The sequence below is a fragment of the Rutidosis leptorrhynchoides genome, chromosome 11 (genome assembly GCF_046630445.1).
Source record: "Rutidosis leptorrhynchoides isolate AG116_Rl617_1_P2 chromosome 11, CSIRO_AGI_Rlap_v1, whole genome shotgun sequence".
Classification (NCBI taxonomy): Eukaryota; Viridiplantae; Streptophyta; class Magnoliopsida; order Asterales; family Asteraceae; genus Rutidosis; species Rutidosis leptorrhynchoides.
The window spans coordinates 12,260,588-12,286,837 of NC_092343.1; the positions used below are offsets into that span (position 1 = coordinate 12,260,588).

General features: G+C 34.3%; 1 pseudogene; it reads left to right on the forward strand.

Moving 5' to 3' along the window:
• The first annotated feature begins 38 nt into the window (after window positions 1-38).
• Window positions 39-3,094, forward strand: LOC139874308 (uncharacterized; annotated as a pseudogene).
• The last annotated feature ends 23,156 nt before the right edge of the window (window positions 3,095-26,250 follow it).

Sequence of the window (26,250 nt, forward strand, 5' to 3'; positions counted from 1 at the left end):
TTTTGAAGTATATTATACCCTGAAAACATTTAATTTGGATGATTGAACTGGATATATCCCATACAGAGAATGATGTAAAACTGCGACATTCTCTCTTCGACCGCCTTTGCCCGTTACTTATTATAAGGCTTCTTCCATCAAGTGTTTTCAATAATCTAGAATCTTCTCTTGTTTATGGTGATCTTCTTAGTGTAAATAGTAAGCATTTGTTTTTATTTTTCAATTTGCGTTCTTTTGTTGTTTTCAGTATGTGTGGAATGTTCTACTTTTGTTAATGTATAAAATGTTGTGCAGATCCTATTTGCGAAATCGGTGATTCACGGTGTATTGCAGCTCTTCTTTTCAAAAGGTTTTGCTTCAAGCATAACTGTCATCTTGCTTTTGAACATCAATTGAGAATCTTGATATGATAATTGCCATTAAAATTTTGCAGGGCATTTAACAAGCTTGAATTTGAAGATGTTAGAAAACTTTCAGCTGAGCTCTGTGGGCGACTTCATCCCGATGTACATATTATTATATCATATGTAGTTAAAGGGACAAGAAAATAATAATAATTAACATCATTTTGACGTTGGCATATGTTGTACAGGTTCTGTTTCCAAGTGTTACATCTGAACTGGAATGTGCTATAAGTGATCATGATATCTTGAAGATAAAAGCATGTCTCTTTTCAATTTGAACATCCCTAGCGGTAATATATGTTTCCATTCACATTTTGTAAATTTATGTTGATTATATATGTTTTAGTTTATATATATTCTGCAGCTAAAATTGAGTTTTGTTTTCTATTGGTAAAGGTTAGAGGCATGGAATCTGTTGGTCATTCAGGCATGTTCCGAGTCAGAGAAGCAATAGAAACTGTTTTGTTATGGCCATCTATAGATGGAGATGAAAGTAAGTATTCCTTTCGACCCATTTGTTTTCGAGTGACAATTGTCGCCTACACTATAATCAAGGTTGAAAACGACACGAGTCAGAGAAGAGTCGGCCGGGACCTTGAAAGGTCGAGATGGACGTCGACCAACGTTGAATTTTAAGTATAAACAAATATAAATATTTCAAACATAAGTAGTTTAAAAATAAATGATATACAAATAAATGGTTTGGGATTTTCATTTACACTAGAACAAGGCCAACAAAAAAAGTTGACTTTTGCGACGTTGACCGACTTTGACCCGACTTTTCAGCATTGACCGATTAATTAAACATTTTTGAGCGAAACGGGACGGGCAAGTATTTAATATAAACTGAAGAAGTTATTTTTTGTAATCATATCTGAATCGGTAAGTTATAAAACAATAAGGTATTTTGGGGTCAATCTGACCTGCATAGGATCAAATAAGTACTTGTTTGGATGAGTTACTCAACCCAGCATTTTGCTAGCTTTACCTAAAAATATTCCTAATTTTGTTACTATATTGTATCCTTTGGTCTAACTAACATCTATTTGTTTCAGTCTCAAAAGCACAACATGGTTGTATTGATTGTCTCGCAATATCAGTGTGTTCCGAGCTTCAAGACTCTTCACAGCTACGAAATTTATCCTCCAAGGGAAAAAACATCATTGGAAATGGTTTGCATTTTTAATGTTTACTAACAGGCTAACAACTTACCAAATTTTTATCTTGCTGTTTTTTCCACTCGGTGTTTATGATGTCAGGAAATAGCAACACTTTTACATTTCACGCTTACGTGGTTGACCAAATTGACCAGTGATGAGCAAAAAACAATTTCCTCTAATTGGAATCCACTTAAGCGTATGTCAAAAACGGAGTTGCTCTCGTTTAGACTATGCATGGCCAATGTTCTTATTAGTGCTTGTCAGAAGCTTTCAGATTCTGGCAAGAAACCATTCGCTTCCAAAATTCTTCCAAGACTTGCTCGTTCTGCTGAGGTAAATTGTTCTTATATTATTTTATTTCAGTGATTGTTATATTTTCTAAATAGCACGATTTGGGTTTCTATGCATCAAAAAGAAGACATTTTGGGCTTTTTTAGTACTTACCACAAGGTTGCAAAATCTGTGATTCGGGGATTAATCGGATTTGACTTTCTACACATATAGTACAATAAATTTCAAAATTTTATGTGTAATTATGAAAAAATACCATAAACATAATTGATTAAAAACATAAACATAATTGTCTAAAAACATAAACATAATCGTTCATTTGTTCAAAAACTCAAAATTCTAGTTTAAATTCATGTTACAGTGTTGACCAAGTTTGACTTTGGCCGACTTTGACCAACAAATCCGATTTTGACCCGTTAACGACGTTGACCGATTAATTAAACGGATGTGGGATAATCGGATCGATCTGCTCTTAAAAAGGTGTAATCGGGTTTTTTACAACAGTATTACCCATATTACCCTTTAGAGAAAGCGTAACTTGAATCATTGTGTTTATTAGTAGTAAATTTGTAAAAGATGTCAACTTTAGTATCCATCATACTAAATAATCCGAATGACTTGTGTGTTATCAACAGAATGTGAAGGAACCCGAGATTAGGGGTGCATGTATGCAGGTTCTGTTCTCCATTGTCTACCATTTGAAGTCCGTTATCCTTCCATACTCTTCCGATCTTCTACAAGCCTCACTCAGATCTCTAAAGCGTGGGTCCGAAATGGTAATTTCACATTTATTTACATCCCTTTAATACTTTAGTTCCAAAACAACTTCATGTAGACTTTCAACTTTGACTTTTAAGTTTTGTGTACCAGAAGTCTATAACTATGTCTTTGTTGATCAGGAAAGGATAGGTGGGGCCAAGTTACTGGCATCGTTAATGGCAAGTGATGACGTGATTGTACAAAGTATTTCAGAGGGACTGTTGGAAGTTAGAACCGTACTTTTAAGTGTTTCTCAAACAGATTCTTCATCGAGTGTTAGACAACTGTGCTCACAGTTGCTTGCATGTATTACTCCATCCTAAGATTTCTTTGACCAGTCTGTTGAAGATATGTTATTCATGTAAATATATCTTACAAGGCTGGTTTTGATTGATAAGGGAATGTAATGAGTTCAAACCATAAACCATATTCAGATTGTAAAGAGTTTGTTTTTGCTTGAATAAATTTTTATCTTGTTTGTCTTTGTATGTAAATCACCTGTTGTAAACTTGTAATATCAAGTCAATAGTTTTTCTCCGAGTGTGAAGAAACGACTCTTTTCACGTTCGGATGGAGACATGAATGTTGGCATATCACTTCCCCTACCTCTTGTATACAGAATTGAGTATCATTGTTTTTGTAATATCATGCCAATCGTGGCCGTCCACTTAATATCTCACTTGTATTAATGAACTTGAGTATCGTCGTTTTTGTAATGTATCGAGTCTGTTGTTTTTGTAATATCATGCCAATCGTGGCCGTCCACTTAATATCTCACTTGTATTGACGAACTTGAGTATCGTCGTTGTATATATTGAGTATTGTCGTATTTGTAATATTATGTCAATCGTGGATGTCCACCTAATAAATATGTACCGTCGTTTTTGTAATATTATTGCAATCTGACCGTCCACTTAATATCTCATTACTATGCCTCGTGCATATGGAATTTAGTAGTAACGCTTTTTCTGTAGTATCTTGAGTATCGATGATTTTGTAATATCATGTCAATCATGGCCGTCCACCAAGCACAAAGAGTGGTGACGTCAAACTCGGTGTTTTGTTTAGAGTTCTTCGAAAACTTTGAAGGTAAAAGGTGAATGAGTGGTTCAATAAAAAGAATAAAAAAAAGCTTGGAACATCCAAAATTCAAAGTTCATTTTGAGAGTTTCACAGGAATGCCGGATCGGAGAGGTGGAATACCGGATCTTGGTGTTATCAACGCTGAACTTTGAAAGAGACTAGTGGAACTACTCTTAGAGCTATCATCTAATATAATCTACGGAGTACATAACCGACTCTTGGTTCGGTTTCATGTAATGGGACTAGTGTGGTTCCTGTTAATTTGGTTAATCCCTCTGTTTGGCTCGAGTTCAAGTAATGGGACTCTTGAGGTACCTATTAATTTGGTTAATCTCTTCCCCGTGTTTGGAAAATGACATGAATTCAACTATAAATGGCGAAAAAGTTTAAGAAGGAGGTCGTTAATGAGTTCACGCTTCGGGACGAAGACGAGGAGATTGAATCAGACAACAACGAGCCCGGTTCTTTTGAAGGATAAGTGAGATGTGGTTTATTACCACCTTCGACGACAACTTTGATTGAAAGTGGGCCATTTAACGCTCTTTCCTATTCTTTTGTTAATCGGCCGGAAAAGGACATCCGTCTTGATAAGGTTAATAGGAAAGTGTTAAGAGCGGGGCCAAGGGGGCGAAAGATTACTTAATTTGGTTTGGCTTTTCTCAATTGGTTTTCGGTTCTTTCGTTCGATCTATTATGCTTGTTTTGTTGCATTTGGTATATTTTGTGTCGCGCGTTTAGCATTTGTTAGTTTCTAGGTGGTGTTTATTATGCATTGTTCCTAATTTCCTATGTTTTGGTGCGTTATGAAAGTTTAGTTCAAGTTTGGTTCAGCTCGATTTGCTAGATTTTAGATGACAATATTTGTGGAAGTCTGTTTTCTAATATATAATGTATCATAATCAAAATATATCCACAAGAATGTGTAATCTTTGTCAAAGATAGAACACATTTGTTGAATTTACTACAGTATTAAACATAGATTATGAGAGATTAAATATGTAATTTGTTTGTTTATTTTGTTAAATATACGTGTTTTATTGAAATATATCATAGTTATTTCATTAAAAGGTTGAAAAATAAAATGTAAATCTAATAGTCAATGCATTTGCAATGAATATATTTTTTATTTTATTTTATTTTTATTTTTTTTCCCTACTACTTTTTGGGCCGGAGGTCCTATTAGAAGCAATCTCTTTATCCGTCGAATAAAGAGAGGGAGGACTTTCTCTACTCTTGTGAGTGTTTCACTCGGGGCGGAGAAATGATTTTTCTTTATTCTAGGATAGAGGAAGGGTTGTCTACGCCTCACCTCCCCCATACCTCACGCATGTGGGATTGGGTATGTTGTTGTTGTTGTAATATGAATTTCGGGTATTAATGGATATATCCGTGGATGAAACTTTTCATCTATGTCCATATCCATCCATTTAAGTTCATCAATATCCGTATCCATATCCATTTAGATTTATCCATATTTATATTTACTTAATCGGGTGGGCATTTTCATCCCTAAATTGCATCTACACCTACCTTCAACCATTAATGAAGTTATAGTCCTGTTTCTTAAAATTTCAATGTGTTCGTTCTCTTTCAATTATCGTCCATTGTATGTAGGACGTTTTAAAGCGAGACCTTTCAATTTTGTCGTTCATGTGTACCACCGGATCATTACAATCTTATATATATTAATATTTTAGTAAAATAAAAATAAAAAATGGACGGAAGTTTGTTTGGGGTAAAAAAAGAAATAATTAAAGTGGGAAATATAATGTTTTAATCGTGACCATTCATTATATCCAACGGTAGTATCTACTAAAGTTATTACATTCTGGAGACAATCTCAATCCTCCATAAAGTCTTCATCTACTCAACAAAACCCTAGATCTAAAAACTACTTCCTCCATCTCAAATCCCGCTGCGGCTGTTATTACCACCATATCGCCGGCGTCATCACAACTAAACCGACTGCAATCCTCTTTCTTCCTCATTTCTGTCGTTGTTCAACATCAAATCGCCTTCACAAACCGCCGCCTATAACCACCAAACCACCACCGTCGACCACCAAACCACCCCTTTTTTTATTTTATTTTCACTAACCCGCTTTCATCACCTCCTACCTTCAATCATCTTAAATTTTCACTTTATATTCACTTACCAAATCAACCTTCTTAAATTTTCTCCATATAACCTCGTACCATTAACCATCTACCGCAAAATTTTCCATTTCTAACTTTCGACTTTCATTGTCTGCTACTGTAATCTTATTCCAATAAACATGAGATATATAAAGATCCATAAAGCAAATCTTCAATGGTGTATGATTCAACATCATTTAATAACGTCTTAAAAATTTTCCATTTCTATCAAATGTGACGTGTTCTTGAGCTTTAAAACAGGTATTAAAATAACGTCTTAAAAATATAAATATATTTATTTTCTTTTGCAGCTTTTCAATTTTTTTTTGGCTACAATTTGAGTTTAACCTCTTGTATAGATTCAAAGTCATTTTAAGATGTCAATTTACATTTTACATTACTGTTAAAACAGAAATTATAAGGGAAAGAGTAGAATAAAAACAGTTTAATACCTGATTAAGAGAAGCGAACTTTCAGGAAAATCGATTTGGATTATGTTCCAAGCCATTTTATACAATAGTAACAATACCGCGATTTAAACTCTCATATGAGCTCAATTCGACTATACCAGTCTATTGTACATAAATCTAATTCTGCACAAGCAAAATAGAAGGTAGCCGATTTAATCTCATCTTGTATTTTGTATATGAACAAAATCTTAACTTTAATCACGGGGAACGAAAATTCATAAAACTTCGTAAGTTTAGAAGATGGATGTGATATAATAATTTGAAGTTACTAAACTAAGTTTTTTGACAAAAAACATTCACTGTAATATGCAAATATTACTAAAAGAGTTCTTCGTCTTACGGACGTGAAATTTCCGTTAAATCACTTCAGATTGCAATCCAAGCCTACCCGTTGTTTATATAGGGAAGAAGTTGGTTGGAGGTGCAAATGAAGTGATGAGCCTCAACATGAGAAGCAGACTCAAACCTATGCTTATTGAGGCTAAGGCCATTTGGCTCTAATTAAATACAGTAGCTACTTACTTTGAATCCATTTGTCTTTTGTTTTTCCTATTTTGTTTGTGATTTTGAATAAAACAAGGAATTATACTCCCGCGCTATGAGAAGGGATGAATTCAGTAAATAAATGAATCGGATAGCAGTATTAAAGTCGAAATCCGAAATCATCTTGTTATAGTACGTTTGCATTTGTTGCTTAATTAAGCAAATGAATATTATTTGCGTATGTAGAAACTACTCGTATAGGATATATAGTGATATATCAAAAAAATGGGGTTTTTATGATATATACCCTTCCTAACATTGATAATCACATATTTACCCATCTAAATATGATTTTATTATGTATGTCCATCCTTAACCTTTATATATAACATATTCACCCACTTTTTTGAACATTTGACGATTTTCTGGAAACTAGCACCAAAGAAAAAGTTCATAAAAGCAGATATACCGATGATGCTTTAGACAACAAAATTTGTGAACTTTATGATCTTTATGTTGACGTAATCTACTCTGACTCTACTTATGATTAAAACTCTTTCCACGGAATATTATTTGGTTGTTGGTAGGAAACCCTAGGGAGGTATTATCGAAAATTAAAGAGAAGTATCCAAATCACGCAACCTTAAATCAGGGATTAAAGTAGTTGGGTGCTGGTATTAAGTGAATAACAAGTGATTTGACATCTTGATAAAGCAGTTCTTGATTGGAGTTTACCAAGAGACCCTCACAATTGCTACACAGGTCTTATATTTGAAGCTGTTTTAAAGACACAAAACCTCACAGGTTGGTTTTTCTTTTTCTCTTTTTTTTTTTAAATTATTATTGTTATCAATTTATTTGGACCGTCTGTGTGTGGTTTATATTCTACCTGGCAATCACCTTGTCTGCATGTGTATGTAGCAACAGCAACATGTTTCGATTGCATCGGGGGGTCGCTACGATAATCTTATAGAAAGTATGGGTTCAACACATGTTGCTGCTGTTGGTGGGACCGTGCAATTTCAGGCACCCGTGGGAAAAAACACTGATGTGGAGATAGAATCAAAACCTATGCAATCCACTAAAGTTTTAATCGCCGTAGAGGGGGAGGCACGGGATATAGATATGGTAGGCCATGTAGTGAAGTTAAAATGTTGTGATGCTGGTCTGAAAGCAGAGATCAATACTCTCAAAAATCGTCTACGATTAAAACATTTTATTTTGCTTCAAGCATAACACTGTGGGCGACTTCATCCCAATGTACATGTTATTATATCATATCTAGTTAAAGGGACAAGAAAATAATAATAATTAACATCATTTTGACGTTGGCATATGTTGTAAAGGTTATGTTTCTAACTGTTACATCTGAACTGGAATGTGCTATAAGTGATCATGATATCTTGAAGATAAAAGCATGTCTCTTTTCAATTTGCACATCCCCAGTGGTCCTTGAAGTTTTAATGCTAAAATTTTTGGGTATTTGGATTTGCCCCCACTGAAGCCAGATGCGATTCTTTAAAATCTTAGGTCTTAATGTTACTTCAATGTTAAATCTTAGTTTAATGAAGTTTAGGAGATAACTTTAAAGTTAGGGTTTTGTGTTGATGGTGAAATATAGTTGCAGGTAGATGTTTTGATGAAGACGACAACCCATTTTGAAATTTTCTCAACACCGATTGTTATTGTAGCATTTTTATGTTGAGACCCTCAAAATCTAATAATTTAACAACCAGCCTCCTATAGAATATAAATAAATCAAAAGTAGTGAATCAGTGATATGTCAGTAAATTACGATTCAAATGCTATTTTATTTTGTATTAGTATTAGTATAAATACATCTATACTTTCATTGTGATATAATCTGTACTATTTTTTACTAGTATTTTAAACGTCGGGAGTCGGGACATTGAAAGGCCGAGATGGACGTCTACCAACGTTGACTTTTAAGTATAAACAAATATAAATATTTCAAACATAAGTACTTTAAAAATAAATGATATAGTAATAAATGGTTTGGGATTTTCCTTTACACTAGAACAAGGCCAACAAAAAGTTGACTTTTGTGACGTTGACCGACTTTTACCTGACTTTTTACTACTTTGATCTGACTTTTCAGCGTTGACCGATAAATTAAACATTTTTGAGCGAAACAGGACTGGCTAGTATTTAATATAAACTGAAGAAGTTATTTTTTGTAATCATATCTAACTCGGTAAGTTATAAAACAATAAGTATTTTGGGGTCAATCTGACCTGCATAGGATCAAATAAGTACTTGTTTGGATGAGTTACTCAACCCACCATTTTGCTGGCTTTACCTAAAAAAATTCCTAATTTTGTTACTATATTGTATCCTTTGGTCTCACTAACATCTATTTGTTTCAGTCTCAAATGCACAACATTGATGTATTGATTGTCTCGCAATAGCGGTGTGTTCCGAGCTTCAAGACTCTTCACTAGGAGTGTGCATGGTATGGGGAAAAACAAGGACCGAACCGTACTGGAACCGAACCAGATCGAAGAGTTTCGGTACGGTCCATGGCCCTTGAATTTCATATTTTTTGGTTCTCGGTACGGACGGACTGAACCCGAAAAAATGGGAAACGGACCGGACCGCTCTGAAATACTTTTACCTATCTATAATTTAACAAATACTCCCTACTATTATTGTCTTCTTATTATATCTTTTCATGTTGTGTTTGTTAAACCATCAAATAGAAAGAGAGTAACACTTTAAGATGATGTTTTCATTCGTCTTTTGTATCTTTGTTTTCAGATTATTTCATACACTTCTCCTTTCTTCATGTAATTGTACTTCATCGTGTACTCTGTTAATATAATTAATAATAATGGTTCGGTTTAAAAAAGAACACCTGCAGCATAATATATATCTTGCAGGTCCTAAATTTATGTTATTTTAGACCAAATAACTCATGTAAACCTATCACGTATACAAAATCTTTCACCCAAATTTGGGTGGGTTCCGTTGCACCCTCAAGTCCTCACGGGCGAGTTTTTTAGGAGATAAAGCATGTGAAAAGTGGTTAACAAGAAATGTCAAATACGCATTTTGTTTATTTGACATGTTTTGAAATGACCTTCTAAAAGTTCATGGCATATCCAAGGTACATATATCATGTTAATATGCAGGTATTCATAACAAATATCAAATATTTCTTATATAAGCAAGAATAATAAATAAGAATTGTGAACAAGTTGAAGATCAAAATGAAAATAGAAACTTTTTGCTACCTCTCATGAGAAGTAAACCGGCTTTAATCGCAATTCCAGTAGTTTTGAGTGTACCCAATTGGGACGGTTCTTTCCCGATAACCGAACCGAAAATCATGGAACCGAACCAAATCGAACCGAAATTATTTGGTACGGTCCTCGGTACGACTTCCTTCATTAATTTGGGACTCGGGACGGAACCGATTCGAATTAGTTTGGGGCAGAACCATACCATGCACATGCCTACTATTCACAGCTATGAAATTTATCATCCAAGGGAAAAAACATCATTGGAAATGGTTTGCATTTTTAATGTTTACTAACAGGCTAACAACTTACCAAATTTTTATCTTGCTGTTTTTTTCACTCAGCGTTTATGATGTCAGGAAATAGCAACACTTTTACATTTCACGGTTACGTGGTCGACCAATTGACCAGTGATGAGCAAAAAACAATTTCCTCTAATTGGAATCCAGTTAAGCGTATGTCAAAAATGAAGTTGCTGGCGTCGAGACAGGCTAGTCACCAAAACGCTGCAACGGCCGTTACAGCAGACGCCATTTACAACCATGAGTGATGCTTTCATGATTTCGTATATTAATGTAAGGCGTTGTTTGTAATTTACTACGTAGATGGTGATATTAAATGATAGCTCAAGAACCACTTGTGAGTTTCAAAGTTTGAGAACGCAGCGATCCGGCATTCCACTGTTTCTGTTCGGCATTCCCTCTCAAAGACTCGAAATGAAAATGGTTTTATAATTCAAACTCATTACATTCCCTTATCAGACAAAGGGTAGCCTTGTAAGATGCATTTAGTAATAGTTCACATACACTATATTTACATGAAAACCACAACTTCAACAGATTGGTCAAAGAAATTGTGAAAGGACCCATCTTAATCCACCTGGACGAAGTCATCAACATTTGGTCCCATTGCGATGATCGGCTCCAAGTAATGTCCTTATATTGAGCAAATGCACAACGGAAGACTTAATTCGTACCTGAGAATAAACATGCTTTAAAGTGTCAACCAAAAGGTTGGTGAGTTCATAGGTTTATCATAACAATCATTTCAATATGTTAATAGACCACAAGATTTCTTAATCATAAACATAATACACTCGCAAGTGTATGTAAAGCATTCTAAGTGGTTGAGCACTTGGTAACCATACTTAACATTTAATCAACGTCGCATATTCCCTTTATTATGAAATCTCACTACACCGTACCAAATGTAGTCACCAAAACGAAGTACTGTGCAACCGTTGAATACTGGTCGTCCAGTCCGGTTGGGGTTGTCAGGCCCGATAGATCTATCAACAGGATTCGCGTTTACAATACCCATGTAAATAGTAGTTACCAAGCTACAGGAAAATATGCCAGTGGTACAACTCAACGTAGAATATATTTTTAAGTACTTGTGTCTATTTTGTAAACATGTATAAAAGCAGCGCATGTATTCTCAGCCCAAAAATATATATTGCAAAAGCAATTAAAAAGGGAGCAAATGAAACTCACTTTTGCCTTGAAGGTATTTAATTCGACTTGGTCTCCGATAGATATCACGAACCTAACCATATATATAATATATCAACATATTTTCTTTTTAAGTAATCGTTACATATATATATATACTTTTAATACTTTTAGTATTTTCTTAGTCCGTAGTTAGCAGTCCGATGTTAGTGGTTCACAATTAGTTGCTTAAATAAAATAAATAAAGACCCCATCATATTCGTATTGATCAGAATTAATCTCGACCCATGGTACCATGTTGTCAAATGACGTGTTGCGTACATAAAGTACCGTGTTGTCAAATGACGTGTTGCGTACAATCATGAGGTCTTATGATTAATCTTCTCGTGTTGTTTACGGGTGGTCCTGAAATATATAAAATCAAATCATAAGTAATTATATATAAAATATCATATTAATTAGAAAAGATATGATTAATTTACTTTTTCTCCAAATATTTTCGTAGCTAAACTAACTTCGGATACCCAATCTTGTTTTAGTCGTAGTTTCTTCATTACAACTCCGTTTTTGTTGGTTCAACTTGCCACTTCCTTGGATCGAGTCAAATTTTAAGAATATGAATTGAAAATACCTTAGTTTGTATTCGAAATCATAGGTTATAGGTCAAACTTTGGTGAAACTTATGAAAGTGATCATTTTCCATCATAAAAACAACATTTAATGATCATTTTTCTAAAAATACTTACACTTTGAGTTAAACCATGAAATATTTATGTGTTAACATATTTATAAGAAATATCATTTTTCCAGAACATGAACTTCCAATTCAAAGTTCAAGATGGTTTTTAATTCTCCAACCCAAAACAGCCCCCGGTTGTACTCCGACGATGTAGATTCAGTTTTTAAGATGTTCTTTGTAAAACCAAGTTATATCTTGTTAAGTTAGCATATCATTATGATATATTACAGGTCTTGAAGTGTTTTAAAAGTTAAGTTAGAAGGACCTATTTAGTTTACAAACAAGTTTGAAATCATTCAAACTATGTTCTTGTTGTTAAAATTTTACAACATAAAATAAGATAGCTATATAAATATGAATCGAATAAAATTATGAACAAGGTTACTACCTCAAGTTACTTGGACAAAGTTACTGTAAGAGATAAGAAAAAAAATCTTGGAATCAAAGAGTGGTGGAGTTAGATCAAAAGGTTGGAAGTATACTTCTTCAAATGGGTGGTTATTTTGATATGTTCTTGAAAGAGTTTTCTTATAGTGCTTAAGGCTTGTAATTGAAGCTATATGATGGGAAAAATGCTTGGAGATGATCAAGTATGAAGTTAGGAGTATTTTGAGAGATAAATGAGGGTGTAGGTATGAAAAAATGGAGTGAAGAAATGGTGTTCATTTATAAAAACGTTTTTAGTTTATAAAGAAAGAAAATGATTCCTAATTTTGTTTTCTTACTAATAATTCATACTACTTGACAAATCCTAGTTACCTCATATCTAGGTCAGTAATAATGTTGATTAGGATGTTGATTTGATGTGTATATACCAATAGTAAATACGTATAGAAGCTGGATATGATACGGGTACATATACCCTAGATATACGTATAGAAATCTTGAGGAAACGGAACGAGAATTCAAATATAGCTATCTTTTGTGAATATACTTATATTGTTTTATGTATTTAAGTCCTTAAAAAGTGATTAAATACATTATATATATATACGATACATGTATAAGCATTATAGATTATAAGTATATATATCAAAGAATGTTACGTATAGTTATCGTTTTGAAAACTTAAGTTAGTAGTTTCAAAATATACTTATAACTCATTGTCATTAGTACACAATGAGATGTTAAACCATCCTTAAATCATGTTAAATATATATAAATACATATATATACACAAACATATAATTTTCGTATGTTATATAGATCGTGATATCATCGGTCATATTGGACGGTCAAACGTTGTGTAAAACTCTTTTCAAAAACACAAGTCTCAACAATTTGGATTGCTTATCATGTTGGTATGGTTTAATTTATGTAAATATTAATCTCATAAGTATAATTTGGTCGGAAAATTCTGGGTCATTACAGTACCTACCCGTTAAAGAAATTTCGTCCCCGAAATTTGATGGAGGTTGTTATGGATAACAATAAGAAGGTTTTCATGACAAATCTAAGGTGATAATGGAGTTTTATCATCATTGAGTAATGTAGATAAAACGATTCGATTATGCGAAGAATATAAATGAGACTATCGTAAAAGAGTGAGATGAGTAAAATATATTCGTCTTAACCGATGACGTAGTTATGATTGATTTCCGGGATTTAAGGGATTTAAAGAGAATCTTACGTAATAAGATTTGGTTCTTTGGTGATTAAGGAAATCAGGATCTTCTTTGATTATATGCAATAATCTGTTTCGATTGCTCTGTCGGATATTTCACCCCTTCGTTTCCTTATTTTCCATGACTCACACCTTCTATTCTTTCTCCCTTGATTCTTACTTTAAAGCATTCATCAATATGCTCCATCCAGTCCTGATTCTTGATATACTCCTCACTTTCATATCTGTCGTTCTTCTTTTTCATCTGCCGCCAGAAGAATCTATTTACTTCTACTATACTCTTGGTTTTATAGTGTTTTTAGTTCTCCCGTGTCTTTATATTGCTATATGCATCGATATATATGGTTTATAATTTTCGGGTTGTCATTGAGCTTTATATCTTCCCTTATATTTCCAAGTCCCTGCTTCTGTCTTCTATAATCATTGTCATCTACAGTTAATGCTCCATTCTATTTGCTGCGATTTATACTCCCATTTCTATTTCAGAGCTTCATTCTTTCATTTCCTCTTCTTGCGATTAAGCACCGTATATAATGGTCCAGATTTCGTAGATATGAATTTCGAAATGAACATAGTTAATGTTCTAAGAGTAAAATTGAAATGGCACGATCTTGATTTGTCAAATTACCAAAATTCAAGAGAAAAGATAGAATTATCAGAAAGAATATGTTCTCGATATGTTTGAAGATTAGGTAGAATGTAAGAGTCGTGTAACATGGCACATGATGACGTTATAATCTGTGAATCATCACGTTCCATTAGAAACTCAACATGACTTACTGTAATATAATCACGTTGATCAAGTGTCATTATATTATACTAACTCATGCTTCAGTTCCCAACACTATTTCGAAAACATTCATAATTTAAATTTAAATTTTTCAGAATTTAGAAACTAATACAGTTTCCTCTATAATATATCATTGATATCGCGAAGAGATAAAAGATTTCAGTTAACAATAGTTATGAAAATATCTTCAAAAATATAGAGGATATTTATAATGAAAGATATGATGATATCTTAGAATATTTAAGATAAGAGGATGATGAAGAATATTATCCACAAGGGTTTAGAGTCAGGAGCAAGGTATTTGATAATGACGATACTGAATCATTTGGATTCTTTGAAGGCAGGTTTAGTCTTTGTGATTTATCCACAGCCTCCTTCATACTTTGTTCAATCCGTTTTCCAGTTCCAAACCTTCTCTTTTTCTGAGTTTTGCCAACACACTATTTTTTATCATCAAACTTTTTACTGTTAAGATCGTTGACAATTTCTGCTGCTTCATTAGCATTTTTTAAAATTTCGAGAACTAGTTCGCAGTTTAGGCGTTTTTCAGAAACTTCACATTCGAAGTATGTAAGTCTTGGAGGTAGACGTTATATGTATATATAACTGTTGATGTAGACATGCTGCAAGATTTCAAAATACTGACTACTGATTCTCAATAATTGGTATGGCAATTCTTGTTACAAAGTGCGGATGAGTATATGATAGGGTTCTAATGAATATATCGATTTTTCTGAAAATCAAAGATCAGTGAAATTGTTGGTAAGTTTATTGCTAATGTGGTGGGACATAAACGGTTCTCCGGTAACGATGGCGAAAGGGCATCGTATATATCGAGATTATAATAAGACCGTTTTAATTGAAAAGTCGAAGTTGACTTGTGGAGCTGTGACACAACTGTCTACTTTGGTAAGGAATTGAAAGGTCATTTTTGCTAATAAATGCCAAAGAGTCTGATACGGATACGTGTTAAACTATGACTTTAGTTTCGAGAGTTTTTCAGGTGTATACTGTGGGTAACATGTGGTTGGATCATCATCTTGATTGTTCATTATTTGAAGCGTCTTCAGGAATTTCGAAGGGTTTGGACACAGATTGTAATCGTTAATATACCTATGATGTTCTAACACAGTTTCGAAGTCAAAGTATAGCTTTGAAAGATGTAAGGATTTAAGAGTGATGATTTTTGGCTATATCTCGAATTAAATTTTGCGATTTCAAAATCAGAATATGTAATTGAATTTGAATGAGTATGGTTATTTTGATTTCTATAAAAGAATGTATATTGTTATGACAATAGTGAGTATAGTTGATGATTGCTGAATCAGATTCGAAGAATGTAACATATTAATTGTGAATTTTATATATCTCTTGAGTATTACCTACCCGTTAAAAAAAAAATTCACAATTAATATTTTGTACAAAAGAAATTTATTACAGTCTTTATGAAAATATACATGTGTATATTTTCTTCAGATGTAATACAGATTTGATGAATTAATACTAAATTAAGTTCATTTGATCTTAGGCTGGAGTTAGAAATGAATAATCTCTAACATTAGAGATTACATAATCTTCACAGAGTATTTCACTACTGTGATCAATACTTCATTATACGCGTTGTTGATTAGTAATGATGTCCACGGTGATTCTTGAACTGACGGAGCTTGTGATGTTATAGGTGCTGCTAATTCTGACAATGCTGACGGCAGTGACTATGCTGGTGATGCTAATGGTACTGCTGATGCTGTTGGTAAAATAAGTAAATCACGCACCATTCTTGTCAGGGTTTCTACTATTCCTCCTATCATTTTAGTTCACTCATCTGATTTATGGTTAGGGCTAGAGTAAATAATTTCTAAGACTTTAGAGACTACATAATCGTCGCATAATGTTTCTTCAATGAAATTATGAATCAATACTTCATCGTTTATTGTTGTTGGTATTCTTTGGTATCTACAGAGCGTATGACATTGGTGCTCGTGGGACAGATTGTAAAGTTGAGGTTTATGACGCAGTTGTGGTTGGGGGTGGTAATGGTACTATTGGCGTTAATGATGGTGGTACTGGTTATGCTGCGGGTGCTGCTGCTGGTGTTTGTAACCTCTGCAACATATTCTCCAAAGCCACTACCCGAGCGCGAAGCTCGTTGACTTCTTCTATTACACCGGGGTGATTATCAGTTCGGACGAACGGATAAATATGATCTAGAATTTGGTGTAGTATATAATCGTGACGAGATACTCTGGAAATGAGAGAGAAAATGGTGTTTCGGACAGGTTCACCGGTAAGTGCTTCAGGTTCTTCGCCAAGAGGGCAATGTGGTGGATGGAAAGGATCGCCTTCTTCTTATCTCCAATGATTAAGGAGGCTGCGAACCCATCCCCAATTCATCCAGAATAGATGATGGCTGATTGGTTGATCCATTCCAGTCACACTGCTTTCGGAGCTTGAGTGGGATTCCATTTCGGAATCCGAGGGACTTGAACTAATGACGAATTCCATTTCATACGATTTAATAAAAGATTTTTCGATATGAAATGATTTTTTCGGCTATCGGGTGGTATTCTAATTACATAGAATATCTATATATGTAGAACAAAATATTTCGTAGATTACGGAGGAATTTACGAAATATGCCAGGCAAAGTTTGCTGTAACGACCCTGGAAATTCCAACGTTTATTTATTAATAATTACTATTATTAATACGTGTGATTAAACGAATGTATATAATTACATTTACATGTTTCCATGATTGCCCGTACTTGACTTTTAAGGGCCCGAAACGTCTCTGCGACACACGAAACTTCACAAATAATATTTTTAGAATATTATTTACATTCATGATTATTTATTATTAATCATTTTAATTAATCAAGGTTAGTGATTAATTACTTGGACTTTAATTATTTAAATTGCATCTTTAATTAAACTTGGGCCTTTAATTATTAGACTTGTGTAGTGACCCGAACTTTTCCATGTTTATATATATTAATTGAGATTGATATTTACATGATTAAATGTTTCCAACATGTTAAGCAATCAAACTTGTTAAGACTTGATTAATTGAAATATGTTTCATATAGACAATTGACCACCCAAGTTGATCGGTGATTCACGAACGTTAAAACTTGTAAAAACTATATGATGACATATATATGGATATATATATATATATAGTTAACATGATACTATGATAAGAAAACATATCATAAAGTATATTAATAATGAACTACATATGTAAAAACAAGACTACTAACTTAATGATTTTTAAACGAGACATATATGTAACGATTATCGTTGTAAAGACATTTAATGTATATATATCATATTAAGAGATATTCATACATGATAATATCATGATAATATAATAATTTAAAATCTCATTTGATATTATAAACATTGAGTTAACAACATTTAACAAGATCGTTAACCTAAAGGTTTCAAAACAACACTTACATGTAACGACTAACGATGACTTAACGACTCAGTTAAAATGTATATACATGTAGTGTTTTAATATGTATTTATACACTTTTGAAAGACTTCAATACACTTATCAAAATACTTCTACTTAACAAAAATGTTTACAATTACATCCTCGTTCAGTTTCATCAACAATTCTACTCGTATGCACCCGTATTCGTACTCGTACAATACACAGCTTTTAGATGTATGTACTATTGGTATATACACTCCAATTATCAGCTCTTAGCAGCCCATGTGAGTCACCTAACACATGTGGGAACCATCATTTGGCAACTAGCATGAAATATCTCATAAAATTACAAAAATATGAGTAATCATTCATGACTTATTTACATGAAAACAAAATTACATATCCTTTATATCTAATCCATACACCAACGACCAAAAACACCTACAAACACTTTCATTCTTCAATTTTATTCATCTAATTGATCTCTCTCAAGTTCTATCTTCAAGTTCTAAGTGTTCTTCATAAATTCCAAAAGTTCTAGTTTCATAAAATCAAGAATACTTTCAAGTTTGCTAGCTCACTTCCAATCTTGTAAGGTGATCATCCAACCTCAAGAAATCTTTGTTTCTTACAGTAGGTTATCATTCTAATACAAGGTAATAATCATATTCAAACTTTGGTTCAATTTCTATAACTATAACAATCTTATTTCAAGTGATGATCTTACTTGAACTTGTTTTCGTGTCATGATTCTGCTTCAAGAACTTCGAGCCATCCAAGGATCCATTGAAGCTAGATCCATTTTTCTATTTTCCAGTAGGTTTATCCAAGGAAATTAAGGTAGTAATGATGTTCATAACATCATTCGATTCATACATATAAAGCTATCTTATTCGAAGGTTTAAACTTGTAATCACTAGAACATAGTTTAGTTAATTCTAAACTTGTTCGCAAACAAAAGTTAATCCTTCTAACTTGACTTTTAAAATCAACTAAACACATGTTATATATCTATATGATATGCTAACTTAATGATTTAAAACCTGGAAACACGAAAAACACCGTAAAACCGGATTTACGCCGTCGTAGTAACACCGCGGGCTGTTTTGGGTTAGTTAATTAAAAACTATGATAAACTTTGATTTAAAAGTTGTTATTCTGAGAAAATGATTTTTATTATGAACATGAAACTATATCCAAAAATTATGGTTAAACTCAAAGTGGAAGTATGTTTTCTAAAATGGTCATCTAGACGTCGTTCTTTCGACTGAAATGACTACCTTTACAAAAACGACTTGTAACTTATTTTTCCGACTATAAACCTATACTTTTTCTGTTTAGATTCATAAAATAGAGTTGAATATGAAATCATAGCAATTTGATTCACTCAAAACGGATTTAAAATGAAGAAGTTATGGGTAAAACAAGATTGGATAATTTTTCTCATTTTAGCTACGTGAAAATTGGTAACAAATCTATTCCAACCATAACTTAATCAACTTGTATTGTATATTATGTAATCTTGAGATACCATAGACACGTATACAATGTTTCGACCTATCATGTCGACACATCTATATATATTTCGGAACAACCATAGACACTCTATATGTGAATGTTGGAGTTAGCTATACAGGGTTGAGGTTGATTCCAAAATATATATAGTTTGAGTTGTGATCAATACTGAGATACGTATACACTGGGTCGTGGATTGATTCAAGATAATATTTATCGATTTATTTCTGTACATCTAACTGTGGACAACTAGTTATAGGTTACTAACGAGGACAGCTGACTTAATAAACTTAAAACATCAAAATATATTAAAAGTGTTGTAAATATATTTTGAACATACTTTAATATATATGTATATATTGTTATAGGTTCGTGAATCAACAGTGGCCAAGTCTTACTTCCCGACGAAGTAAAAATCTGTGAAAGTGAGTTATAGTCCCACTTTTAAAATCTAATATTTTTGGGATGAGAATACATGCAGGTTTTATAAATGATTTACAAAATAGACACAAGTACGTGAAATTACATTCTATGGTTGAATTATCAAAATCGAATATGCCCCTTTTTATTAAGTCTGGTAATCTAAGAATTAGGGAACAGACACCCTAATTGACGCGAATCCTAAAGATAGATCTATTGGGCCTAACAAACCCCATCCAAAGTACCGGATGCTTTAGTACTTCGAAATTTATATCATATCCGAAGGGTGTCCCGGAATGATGGGGATATTCTTATATATGCATCTTGTTATTGTCGGTTACCAGGTGTTCACCATATGAATGATTTTTATCTCTATGTATGGGATGTGTATTGAAATATGAAATCTTGTGGTCTATTGTTACGATTTGATATATATAGGTTAAACCTATAACTCACCAACATTTTTGTTGACGTTTAAAGCATGTTTATTCTCAGGTGAATATTAAGAGCTTCCGCTGTTGCATACTAAAATAAGGACAAGATTTGGAGTCCATGTTTGTATGATATTGTGTAAAAACTGCATTCAAGAAACTGATTTCGATGTAACATATTTGTATTGTAAACCATTATGTAATGGTCGTGTGTAAACAGGATATTTTAGATTATCATTATTTGATAATCTACGTAAAGCTTTTTAAACCTTTATTTATGAAATAAAGGTTATGGTTTGTTTTAAAAATGAATGCAGTCTTTGAAAAACGTCTCATATAGAGGTCAAAACCTCGCAACGAAATCAATTAATATGGAACGTTTTTAATCAATAAGAACGGGACATTTCAGTTGGTATCCGAGCGTTGGTCTTAGAGAACCAGAAAATTTGCATTAGTGTGTCTTATCGAGTTTGTTAGGATGCATTAGTGAGTCTGGACTTCGACCGTGTTTTCTTTAAAAATGATTGCTTAACATTTTTGTTGGAAACTATATATTTTTAACATATGAATATTATGTGATATATTAATATCTTAACGTGTTTGATATTATGTGATAGATGTCTACCTCTAGAACAAGTCCCATTGACTCACCTAATAATAATGAAGAGTCAAATGTAAATTGGAATGATTTGTGGACTGATTCACAAGTTCCCGAAGAGGAACCGGAAGAAGAGTCGGAACCGGAAGAAGAATCGGAACCGGAAGAAGAATCGGAACCGGATGAAGAAATAGAACCGGTGGGGGAAATAATAAAACGGTTAAGTAAAAGAAAATCCTCAACCAACCGACCAAAGTTAATTATGGTCAATGGTGTTTCCGCCAAGGAAGCAAAATATTGGGAGGATTACCAATTCTCCGATGAATCGGATTCCGACGAGAATTCCGATGATGTTATAGAAATTACCCCAACTGAATTTAAAAAGGCAAAAGAAAATAATAAGGGAAAGGGCATAAAAATAGAGAAATCTAATTCCAACCCCGATGAACTTTATATGTATCGTCAACCCCCGAAGTCCTTAAGTTGTAACAATGACCCGGGAACCTCTAAACCACCAGGTTTTTCTAAACCAATGTGGACAACGACGGCTCGTATTAGGGGAACATCATATATCCCTAGAAACTTGGCAAAACGAACCAAAACCGAAGAAGAAGAAACGAGCGAGTCGGAATAAGATAGTTGTATTCGTGTGGTGTAATATATGTAATATAGTGTTCTTATGCTTTATGATATATGTAAAAATTGCTTGTATTAATAAGTATTTTTTTTATGAAACTAACTCTTGTCTATTTTACAGTTTAAAAACACAAAATGGATAGACAACCCAATATTTTAAGAGACCTACCCGGAGACATGATTGATGAAATCTTGTCTAGAGTCGGCCAGAATTCTTCGGCACAACTATTTAAGGCGAGATCAGTTTGTAAGACATTCGAAGAACGTTCCAAGAATGTCTTGGTTTATAAGAGACTTTCGTTTGAAAGATGGGGGATATCACATTGGGAAACCCATAAGTTACGATGTGTTTACTTTGACGCATATATTGCGGGGAACCCAAATGCTATTTTACGCAACGGGTTAAGAAATTATTTTGACTCAATATATCCGAATATTGGACTTCGTGATTTAGAAAAAGCGGCTAACATGCAACATAAAGAAGCATGTTATGCTTACGGATTAGTAATGTTCGCTTCTCACCAAAGTGAGAACAAGAACATCGGGCTACAACTATTAATCAAAACGTTTCCACAAGTGACGGAGTCGGTAATTGGGGTAAGAAATGAGGTTTTTAGATTATTACGGGACTGTTGGACATTACGTAACCCTCGTCCCTTTGATGACGTTACAACACGCTGTCTTATCAACGGCCATAACGGTTATGTTGCACAAGACCAAGGATGGGAAGTAGTCCTAGTAAAACCAGAATGCATGACTTGTTTCTGGACGTATGAATTACGTGTCTTTATTGCCTTTGTCGAACGACTTGTGTACTAGCTAGAATTGTCTTCACAACTATCTTGTATCAAAGTTATTGTGTGCTATATTTCATGCTTTATGTAAAATAAGCGGTATTGTAAGTTTGTAAAATATTGTATAAAAGTTTGAACGCGAAATATTATTACAATCAGTTTTTCATATAGAATTGTAGTAGTTGAATTGTATATTAGCTACTAAGTATGAACTTAACGGGTAGGTACTACCCGAATTTAAACTTATAAAACGCTAATCTGAAGAAAAAGCTTTTATAAATGAGTTCATATTATGCTACGAAATACTATTAACTACTCTTAATATTCTGTATGATTAACTTGTTCCATTTAACTATTTTGAAGGAAATGGCACCGACTACTCGACACACCGTGAATATGAATGAAGAGGAATTCCGTACTTTTATAGCTTCAAACATAGCCGCAGTACAGGCTGCGCTACATACCAACAATAACCTTGGATCTAGCAGTACAGGAAATCGTGTAGGATGCACCTACAAAGAATTCACTGCCTGCAAACCTTTGGAATTTGATGGAACCGAAGGACCGATCGGATTGAAACGGTGGACCGAGAAGGTTGAATCGGTGTTTGCCATAAGTAAGTGTACTGAAGAGGACAAAGTGAAGTACGCTACGCATACCTTCACAGGTTCTGCGTTAACATGGTGGAATACCTATCTAGAGCAAGTGGGACAAGATGATGCGTACGCACTACCGTGGTCAGCATTCAAGCACTTGATGAACGAGAAGTACCGTCCCAGAACCGAGGTCAATAAGCTCAAGACAGAACTTAGAGGGTTACGAACCCAAGGATTTGATATTACCACGTACGAAAGACGATTCACAGAATTGTGCCTATTGTGTCCGGGAGCATTCGAAGATGAGGAAGAGAAGATCGACGCGTTTGTGAAAGGATTACCGGAAAGAATCCAAGAAGATATAAGTTCACACGAGCCCGCCTCCATACAACAGGCATGTAGAATGGCTCACAAACTAGTGAACCAGATTGAAGAAAGAATTAAAGAACAGACTGCTGAAGAGGCCAATGTGAAGCAAGTCAAAAGAAAGTGGGAGGAAAACGGTGATAAGAATCACCAATACAACAACAACAGCAATTACAACAATAATCGCAACAATTATCCCAACAATCGCAACATCAATCGCAACTACAACAAACGGCCCAACAACAACAACAACAACAACAACAGCAACTACAACAATCATCCCAACAACAATAATAACCGCAACAACAACAACAATCAGAAGCAGCTATGCCAAAGGTGTGAAAAGAATCACTCGGGGTTCTGCACCAAATTTTGCAACAAGTGTAAAAGAAATGGTCATAGCGCGGCGAAGTGTGAGGTCTACGGACCAGGGGCTAATAGAACGAAAGGAACAAATGGTGTCGGAACGAGTAATGGCGGAGCAAGTAGTGTCGGAGCAAGTTATGCCAATGTAGTTTGTTATAAATGTGGAAAACCAGGCCACATTATTAGAAATTGCCCGAACCAGGAGAACACGAATGGACAAGGCCGTGGAAGAGTTTTCAATATTAATGCGATAGAGGCACAGGAAGACCCGGAGCTTGTTACGGGTACGTTTCTTATTGACAATAAATCTGCTTACGTTTTATTTGATTCGGGTGCGGATAGAAGCTATATGAGTAGAGATTTTTGTGCTAAATTAAGTTGTCCATTGACGACTTTGGATAGTAAATTTTTACTCGAATTAGCAAATGGTAAATTAATTTCAGCAGATAATATATGTCGGAATCGAGAAATTAAACTGGTTAGCGAAACATTTAAGATTGATTTGATACCAGTAGAGTTAGGGAGTTTTGATGTGATAATCGGTATGGACTGGTTGAAAGAAGTGAAAGCGGAGATCGTTTGTTACAAAAATGCAATTCGCATTATACGAGAAAAAGGAAAACCCTTAATGGTGTACGGAGAAAAGGGCAACACGAAGCTACATCTTATTAGTAATTTGAAGGCACAAAAACTAATAAGAAAAGGTTGCTATGCTGTTCTAGCACACGTCGAGAAAGTACAAACTGAAGAAAAGAGCATCAATGATGTTCCCATTGCAAAAGAATTTCCCGATGTATTTCCGAAAGAATTACCGGGATTACCCCCACATCGATCCGTTGAATTTCAAATAGATCTTGTACCAGGAGCTGCACCAATAGCTCGTGCTCCTTACAGACTCGCACCCAGCGAGATGAAAGAACTGCAAAACCAATTACAAGAACTTTTAGAGCGTGGTTTCATTCGACCAAGCACATCACCGTGGGGAGCTCCTGTTTTGTTTGTCAAGAAGAAAGATGGTACATTCAGGTTGTGTATCGACTACCGAGAGTTGAACAAACTTACCATCAAGAACCGCTACCCACTACCGAGAATCGACGACTTATTTGATCAACTACAAGGCTCGTCTGTTTATTCAAAGATTGACTTACGTTCCGGGTATCATCAAATGCGGGTGAAAGAAGATGATATTCCAAAGACTGCTTTCAGAACACGTTACGGTCATTACGAGTTTATGGTCATGCCGTTTGGTTTAACTAATGCACCAGCTGTGTTCATGGACCTTATGAACCGAGTGTGTGGACCATACCTTGACAAGTTTGTCATTGTTTTCATTGATGACATACTTATTTACTCAAAGAATGACCAAGAACACGGTGAACATTTGAGAAAGGTGTTAGAAGTATTGAGGAAGGAAGAATTGTATGCTAAGTTTTCAAAGTGTGCATTTTGGTTGGAAGAAGTTCAATTCCTCGGTCACATAGTGAACAAAGAAGGTATTAAGGTGGATTCGGCAAAGATAGAAACTGTTGAAAAGTGGGAAACCCCGAAAACTCCGAAACACATACGCCAGTTTTTAGGACTAGCTGGTTACTACAGAAGGTTCATCCAAGACTTTTCCAGAATAGCAAAACCCTTGACTGCATTAACGCATAAAGGGAAGAAATTTGAATGGAATGATGAACAAGAGAAAGCGTTTCAGTTATTGAAGAAAAAGCTAACTACGGCACCTATATTGTCATTGCCTGAAGGGAATGATGATTTTGTGATTTATTGTGATGCATCAAAGCAAGGTCTCGGTTGTGTATTAATGCAACGAACGAAGGTGATTGCTTATGCGTCTAGACAATTGAAGATTCACGAACAAAATTATACGACGCATGATTTGGAATTAGGCGCGGTTGTTTTTGCATTAAAGACTTGGAGGCACTACTTATATGGGGTCAAAAGTATTATATATACCGACCACAAAAGTCTTCAACACATATTTAATCAGAAACAACTGAATATGAGGCAGCGTAGGTGGATTGAATTATTGAATGATTACGACTTTGAGATTCGTTACCACCCGGGGAAGGCAAATGTGGTAGCCGATGCCTTGAGCAGGAAGGACAGAGAACCCATTCGAGTAAAATCTATGAATATAATGATTCATAATAACATTACTACTCAAATAAAGGAGGCGCAACAAGGAGTTTTAAAAGAGGGAAATTTAAAGGATGAAATACCCAAAGGATCGGAGAAGCATCTTAATATTCAGGAAGACGGAACCCGGTATAGGGCTGAAAGGATTTGGGTACCAAAATTTGGAGATATGAGAGAAATGGTACTTAGAGAAGCTCATAAAACCAGATACTCAATACATCCTGGAACGGGGAAGATGTACAAGGATCTCAAGAAACATTTTTGGTGGCCGGGTATGAAAGCCGATGTTGCTAAATA